The sequence below is a fragment of the Hibiscus syriacus genome, unplaced genomic scaffold, assembly GCF_006381635.1.
Source record: "Hibiscus syriacus cultivar Baekdansim isolate YM2019G1 unplaced genomic scaffold, ASM638163v2 tig00004205_pilon, whole genome shotgun sequence".
Taxonomy (NCBI): domain Eukaryota; kingdom Viridiplantae; phylum Streptophyta; class Magnoliopsida; order Malvales; family Malvaceae; genus Hibiscus; species Hibiscus syriacus.
The window spans coordinates 1-8867 of NW_024062006.1; the positions used below are offsets into that span (position 1 = coordinate 1).

The 8867-nt window shown below is 32.1% G+C and overlaps 1 pseudogene; it reads left to right on the forward strand.

Annotated features, from left to right (window-relative positions):
* Positions 1-96: 96 nt before the first annotated feature.
* Positions 97-3067, forward strand: LOC120192173 (annotated as a pseudogene).
* Positions 3068-8867: the final 5800 nt, after the last annotated feature.

The window sequence follows — 8867 nt, forward strand, 5'->3', positions numbered from 1 at the left end:
ATATTGAGCAATTGAGGTGAATGTAATTTAGGAATAGGAGCAATATTGATCACTGTACTGTTCTGTTAATGCTCCTAAATCGAATTTTGATTAAAGGTGCTTTTACAATCAGAAGATCTTAGCCAAAAGAAGAAAAAGTTCTACATAGCCAGGCCTGGTAGACTAAGCAAATTGCTTTTTGAATTTGTTGATTGCGAGTGTGTTGCTTATCAAGTTATTTAGCTGGCGTACGGCATACCAATGATTTATCCCTTTTATGCCATATCAGGCTAGTTGGATAGGTGGATTTTAGTGTTAGGCACTTGTCTTCTGCCACTACTGATTTCACAAGTAATTGGACTTTTCTAGCGGCCGCCATGTATTGGTGGCAGCGGAGCTCATGCGGTTAGTTATTATTTTCCCCATTGACGATGCAGTGTTTCCTTTCTTTATTCTTGTAGAATATTGCAGCTTTTACTTAGTTTCTTTAAGCTCATCGGTTTACTTCCTTTTCCTTATTTTCTCTTTGGTTACAGTGCTCTGCATATACTGCAAATGCTTCATCAGAGAAAACATGGACTATGTGTACTACCTTTCCAGAATATGTCGTCGCTCTGCAACGATTGTTGGATCAGTACTTTTCTCGGTATTGAACTTCTTGCTAATATCCATATTAGATCTGTTTAGAATTTGGTTAGGAGTTCTAGTCAATGTTGACTTTTCTTTTGGTAGAATATATTGCTTACATCACAAATTTCTCGACAGATATTTGGTGGTGTAGGTATTGCTTCTTTGCCCCTTGGGCTTATTGCTGCATTTATACACCGTCCGAAGGCTGTTATCACTCGCTCACATATATTAAGGTCCCCTCCTTTTTATTGCTTATGATAATGCCATAACAACTAGATTTGGAAAACAGTATCGATATTTTCAGATAATGTTGTAATAGCTCATGGCCATAATTTTAATCAATACTGTAGGAAGCAACTGAACTTGGTAAAAGGGCAGGAGAAGTGAAGAAAGCAGCTGATGACCTTCGCCAGGAAGAAAAAAGTGCTCTAAGGTAGAAAGTGGCGTAAAAATGTTAAAGCTGTGGAAAAGGTATGTTATTGACATCCTACACTTACTTTATCTCCGAAACTATTTCCGTCTCTATGAGAAACCATTTTGTCCAAACCAACTTTAGTCATGAGTTGTAGGCCCCTCTACTACTAATGTTATCTGTTTACTAAGTTCCCCTTTTGGGTTGAAAATAGAATATTCAATAATTGGCTTCTGCTGTAATCTTTATGAATCTAAAGCTTAGTTATATTTCAATCACTGTATTACTTCGTGGCAGTGTTTTTAGCAGTTGCTTGGTAAGAGTTGAAGTTAATACAGGATTTTAGGGGTATGAGTGATAAAAGTAGTTGTCACTTGATGTTTCCACATATTTATTATTGTTTAATTACTTGTGGCTTTTACATTCTGGATTAAATGTGCAGGAGTTGCTTCAGCTAGAAGAAGATGTAAAACTTTTGGAAGAGATGTACCCTCAAGGAGAAAAGGTATCTAAAATAACTTGGAACTTTGTTGGCATGACACTTGATTACGGTCCTATACCCTATGTCCCCACCTTTCTTCCCCCCCCCCGCCCTCCTCTCTCTCTCAATATTCTTGTATTAACTCTCCTTGCTATGACAATTCAGGCGGAAACTTCCTGGCCTTGACTGTTCTTGGATACTTGGCAAAACTTGTTTTGGGAATCCTAGGGTGAGTGCTTACCCCATGCATTTGTGTTGTTAATTAGCTATGGAGTTTGTATATTTTGCATCACACTGTTGGAAGACGGCGCTTCACGTAAATGAAAAAAGGAGGCTATAACATGTATTCAAAGTGCAAGCCCTATATATGCACCAAAGAGAAATATATTGCTTCTATCCTTTGAAAAAAAAGGATAAAAACTGTTAGTCTTTCTCTGAAGAATGAGGTTACACCAATGTATTAAAAGTAGTTATCTAATATGCCTTTGTTTGACAATTTGTTAGGTTGATTGTTTCGGTGGCTTGAATTGCTCATATTGTCATAAACCTTCTGATCAATCCACCACTCTCCCTTCCTGAATGAGGTTTTCATCAAGCTGGACGATATATGGGTACTTCCTATACTGTTTACGTTCTGTTTGCTGCTTTCAAAATATATGAATTATGGGTGATCAATGTTCTCTCTTTTCAGGTCTTCTGGGTACTGCTGCATTTGCATTCTTTTGCTTTTACCTTCTGCTTGCTGTGATTGCTGGTGCAATGATGCTTGGTCTGAAATTAGTTTTCATTACAATTCACCTATGAAGTAATGTATCTTATGTTGACCGCCTTTTGGTTAATTATTCTGAGAAACTATGAGCTGGCTGGCATATATTTACTGGACCTTTTTGTAGGTGGGGAGCTACTTTAATGAACTCTTTTCTGTTCAATGTGGGACTTATTCTTTTGTGCTCAATAAGGTTGGTGACTTAGCTAATGTATTCCGTCTTATTTCTATGTTATCTCGAGGTATCTCTTATTAGAACACGTTGAATTTCTAGGTTTGTGCTTGGTTGTTGAAAATTATCAGGGAATCATGCATTGTGTACAGTATTTGATGAAATCTTATCTGCATTTGCAATTTCAGTGTCATACAATTCTGTTCCACCGCATTTGGGTTCTATGCTCAAGCAACCGCTGCCCAGGAAATATTCGGCCACACATTGGAGTCTCTTCGTGGAATTAAATACTTGTATAATTGAGTTTTTAAACCATTTGAATTCCAAATTTTATGCAGATGAAGCATGCATTGACATTTTTTGGCCTATTTGCATTACAGGTATAATGTATTTCAAATCGCATCATTGTTCTAGCGGCGTTGACCTTCGTATATTATATTGCCTTTGTAAGTTTTCAGTTATTTTTCATTTCTCTGATGCAGTCTTCGAATAAATTGCTTGTGCCTGCTTCCTGTATTCCAAGGCCTGATGCTGTTCTTGTTTCCGAATTGTCAGGGATGGAGAAGAAAAAAACCTAGCGGCAAGTTCCAACTTTCCTCGTAAGAATGTTTTCCCTCGAAGACAATGCAGCAGCAACTTGAGTAATCAAATCCTATGCTATTTGATTCCATTCCGGAGTGTGCTTGTTTTATGCTCGGCTGCTTACCGCTGCGAAAGGTTTAGAGAGGGAGAGGCGATTCCGCTGTAGTTAAATCGATTGCCTGAAGTAGGAGAAGCATGTTAGAGTGCCACAACTGCTTTTCTTGTTCTTGATTTCGTCACCTTTTGTATGTAGTAATGTTATTATTATTATTTTTTTAATCATTTTTTTTGGTAAATGTTACTCTAACACGTTGGGTTGGGGCTCCATGTCTTTGATGTAATAATCCTTGGAGATCAGAAAAATTAATGAGTTGATGCTTTTGTCATAATTGAACTAAACTAAAAATGGGATTATCTCATTGATCTCAGTAAATTCGATAATATTTTGTCTGAGCTTCATTGAGCTTAACTGTAATTATTTCTTGATCTTCTTTCAATCACATTGTTTATATCATATTATATATGTGTGTGTGTGGTCATTTGCTGCAAGGAGACTGGAGACTCGGAATTGGTAAGAAATCGCTCTTCTTCACTGAATGTGACAAAGCAGGTCTTCAAGTAGAGCATATTGGATGATTGACAGAGACAGAGTCAGTATCAATATTGGTAGGGTCGAAATATTGAATTTTTTTGAGAAAATATAATGATTTATTAAGTATTTAAATCAAAGTTTAGAAGACAATGTATATTTATCTAATATTTAAACTTACAATGACATAAATTGTTATTAGAGCAAAAAATTTGAGAACATGAGATTATTCATCTTTAGTTCGGCTCCTACTTAATTAAATATTTAATAAACTATTGTATTTTTAATTTGAATATTTATTTTTATATGAACCAAAATAATAATAGACCAAAATTTATCGAAAATATAAATTTTTACCGGGGTTGAGGCCCCTTTTAGCCCTAAGGGAGCTTTGTACCTGATCATTGCATCAAACCAAAATATTTATTCAAACTGATACAGAATACATTTAAAAATTTTAATTGAGGAAAAAAATAATTTATAAATAATTTATTCAAATATTATTTAATTATAAAATTATTTAATTAAATATATTAATATTTTCAAGATTATCAAGTCTTAGGTTAGTATTAAACAATTCAGTGTTAAAAAACACAAATTAAATTTAATAATAGCTTTCCTAAACATATTTAAATTTTAGAAAAAAATATAATAAGGTAGAGAATCCTATTACATCTAAGAAATTTCATCTTTTTCAATATTTTTTAATAATCTCGAGAGATTACATATAATATATTTGAAATTTTAATCTATTTATAATGTCACATACATCTGTTCAAATTCAAATCTTTAACGAATAATAACACCCTCTTTTATATTATCATAAATTTCTCATCCGTATAAATTGACAAATATGTTAGAATTTTTGAACTCATCAAATGGTCTAAAATGGTAAATGAACGTTTTTCTCTATAAAAATTTTAAGTTTGAACATTTTTGTTTTTGGAATGAACAAATACTACCTTATAATTTCTCTAGTTTTTTAAAAAGAAATCTGTTAGGATTCTTGTGTTGCCCTTATCAAAAGATGTGTAGATGAAACTTCCTGGAAACTGCACTTCCCATCACCCTTCCCTATCATTGATTTACACACTACACCACAAAAATCTCAGAAGTTATATCAAGAAATCACAACCGCTAGTTTGGGTACACAAATAATTCCCAAAATAAATGAAATAATTCAAACTTGTAAAGTATCATGGACAAGCCTTGTTTCTTAGTAACATTATTGTGGAGAGGTGAGAAGCTCCATTATTTGCATGAAACAATGCTGCAATTTGAGTGTGAGGAGAGGAAACTTCCCGGAAGCTGTCTTTGCACATGCTTGTGGGGGCAATATCTTGGGGAATATGTAAGAAACGGACAAGGAGCAGACTAATGGTACGTAACATTTCCAAATATTAATGGAGACAATGCTGAAATTTCCATCTTCCTCTCCTAGAAAAATAATAATTTAATGATTAAATCGACTAGTGAAATAATGCCCATGCAACTAGCTATGTTAAACTTTAGAAGAATTCCAGAGTTTTCCTGAATTTCAAGTCCTTTTTATATTTTATGGACTCCAAAAACTTGGGAAAAACATTTTTGGAAGAAAACCTCGAATATGTAACACCCTTTGAAAAGTAACCGTTTTGTTAATATATTTTTTATAAGTACTAGAGCTAATTTTGTCAATTGACTATATTTACTGAGTCTGCTAACCTACGGGTAGTTATAATAATTTTATGTTTGACAACATTGTTAAGAGTTGCTTTAAAACCTCTCGACTAAGACTAAGAGACGATTAGAGCATTCTTCTTCATTCATCTCTCTTCTACCTCCTAATTAAGACACAGGATCTTAGCACTAGTTAACTATCACTCTACCATGGTTACAACTCTCTGTCCACAAGTAAGAGTTAAATAATCTATACCGCTATAACTCATTTATTCTCATAAACAATTTTTAAAACCAGATTTAATATATTTAAGTTCAAATTTAATTTAATTCAATTTGTTGATATAAGTTAACATGTCAAAAGAAGAAAAGGTACGCAGTGTTTCACATGGAGAGCAAGCTAGTGGGTGCTTCAATGGCCATACCATTTCCAAAACCTAATTTGAACCTTTAACTGAATTCAGCTCCATCATTATTCTTAAAAAAACATATAAATAATAATTTTCCTGCAAATGTAAAGATAATATTAATGCTATACCTACCAACCACGCCCACCAAATTTATAAATAATAATAAAAAACACTCAAATGCAACTATGCATTATGCATGATACCATGTTTTCTTACCTTGGAAGCAGCTCTGCCGGATGGAAAGCATTCTCCAGAGAGCATTCGTTAAGTAGTAAAACGTTGGATGAATTGCAGAATTTTTATAGCAGGTGGAAAGCCTTCTACATTTTTAAAGGTGGAAACTTCTTTCCTCCTTCCATATTTGACATTTAGCTGATATAAAAGTTGATACAAAAGCACAGATAGATATCAAACACAACTACAAGACACAATAATTATATACAATTTCACGTAAAAACATCTATCATAAATGCATGTTTAGCAGTAGCGGATGCACATCTTGTTCAAAGTAGGCACGTGACTATCCTGAATTCGAAATATATAATTCTAAAGTCAAAACTTCTTCTCTTGGGGACTTATAGCCATGGTCAACACAGCTTTACTATCATGGAATTTGCATGTATAATTTGAAATTTAATTATTTTCAAGAAACTTCTGACAGAACATCAGTAATGTTACAATTTCTTTTGGCAAAAGGAAAAAAATAATTTATATTATATATACTTATAAAATGAATTTTATTCTTTTATATATTTTAAACAATATTTAAGAATTGAACACAAAGTCAAATCATTCGTATAGAATTCCCTAATCAATGCACTAAAAATTACTTGTTAAAATTATTTTTATGAATATATATTTATATAAAATATTTATATTCTATGTTGTTGTATATTTTTTATATTTAATTTAAATTTTCCTAAAGACAAACTAGAAATATACATATTTAAATTTATTTGTTAAAATATTAACTTTTCGTATAAATTAAAATTTAATATTGATAAGATATTGATGTAGTATAACACTTATTATAATTGATATACACATAAATTTAGGTTTTTATTCAAATTTTTATTTCAAAATTAACTTGTTATTCTCAAATTAATACTTTTGTTTTTCTCTATTTTATAATATTTTTCAATAAAAATAAATTACATAAATGATTATATTGGGGGACAACATAATTTCATCCTCTAATTTTTTGGATTGATAAAATTTAAAATTTTCAACAATCTCACACCACTTTAAGATCCTAATTTCTTTATAAATAAAGATAAATCCTTATTAATTTACTCAATCTTTAGATTTTTTCTATAACGTGTTTTCTAAGATGGTATTTATTTAAAAAATTTAACTTATTGACAACGTATGCATCCTGCACACTGCTCGAACTCGAGATCACTAGAGAGAATAATCTTCTCTTTTACCACTAAGACCAGATGATGAGTGCAACACACCGGTGATTTTTGAACAAAAATAATAACTAAAATAATATATATTATAATTATATACAATTAATTTATTTTTAAGATTTTAAATTATTGATTAGTGGGAAACATATAATATAGATAATGACATGTCGATATGAAATTCATATAAATTATAATGTGGTTTGTGATCTCAAAACGTTAAAATTAATGTTTTAAGATTTTTCTAAAATAAAAAAAATTTTGCTTTTCTGAAAGATTACAAATCAATTTAATTAATAAAAGGATAGAGATACAAATATAATATAATATAATATTAAAACCATGAAATAATTAGATTCCGGCAATTAAACCATATCCATAACGCAGCCGTCCGTTTTGTTGTTTTTCGCCCTCCCGAAGTTTCGAGGAAGGCTCGTCGTCCATAATCAGTACGGAACTCTGCAAAACAAACGTTATTATCATATCTGATCCTTTCCATTTATAATTTATCATGCTCAAAATCCACGTGAAAATGAAACACCAAAATCTTACCAACACGTAAAAACTTGGCATAATGTTAAAATTACCCACCAACGTTGGCTCAAAAGGTCATTTTGGCCTTATTCTTTTTTCTTTGACTATTTGACTCAAAAGTTTCATTTTGAGACAAAATATTTCTTTACACTGACGGATCTATAAATTTTTTAAGGTGGACACATACTGTAACACTCTTAACCCGTACCCGACCCGGATACGAGTCCGAGGTGTCACATTGACTTTTCAAACTTTGACTCTTGACGAAAAATCCAGGAAAATTTAAACTTTCATTTAAAATAACATTGTTATTTTACAAGTTAACCAAAACAAGACAAAACTGATCAGAGCATTTGTAACAGACACTTTTCTTACATGCCAACACTATACACAACAAAAGACATACTTATCCGTTACTTCTGATCTGATCTTCTAGCAGTGCTGCTGTTCTTGCCACCCTATTTCCACTCTTCCTGATTCTTGGTACCTATGTGTAAATCACTTACACGCTAAGTCATAGACTTAGTGAGACATATAAATATAATAATAATGCATTCCGTATAAATGAACATGCAATCTATCCATTCAATCATGTCATATACAAATCAATGTAATCAATAATAATATGGTAACATATAATTATAACAATGCAATTACCTTTGATAACCTTTTATAGGCCCATGTACATTTTTGAGAACTCAAGGTATTCGAGTATATTGAGGTTGTGCACAATGCTGTCACCACAGCTCGTATGGGTCCCACTAGGGGCTATGAAATTTGTCCCGAATGACCTATGTACTGTATTATCCCGAAGGACCACTCCTTAAGAACCATATACATATTCCAGTGGATCAAATCTATCTCAAAAGACTCTATAAATGTTCCAAAGGATACATATATGTCCCGAAGGACCACGTAGAACCCTCGACTCTTAACATGCCAACTATACCTATAGCTCTCATATCGTATACCATGGGCATTATTCTTATTTTTCATATATGTATTCATGTCATTTCTCTTGTGATCATATAACTCATATCACTTACCATGTAACATGTGCATTTGAAAGTATTCATGTCATTTCTCTTGTGATCATATAACTCATATCACTTACCATGTAACATGTGCATTTGAATCTATTCACATATCATTTATTAAATCATATGAACATATATACTTTATGCATGTATCATAATAATTATCATGTATGCATGTTCATAACTATTATGCTATGAAAATCAACA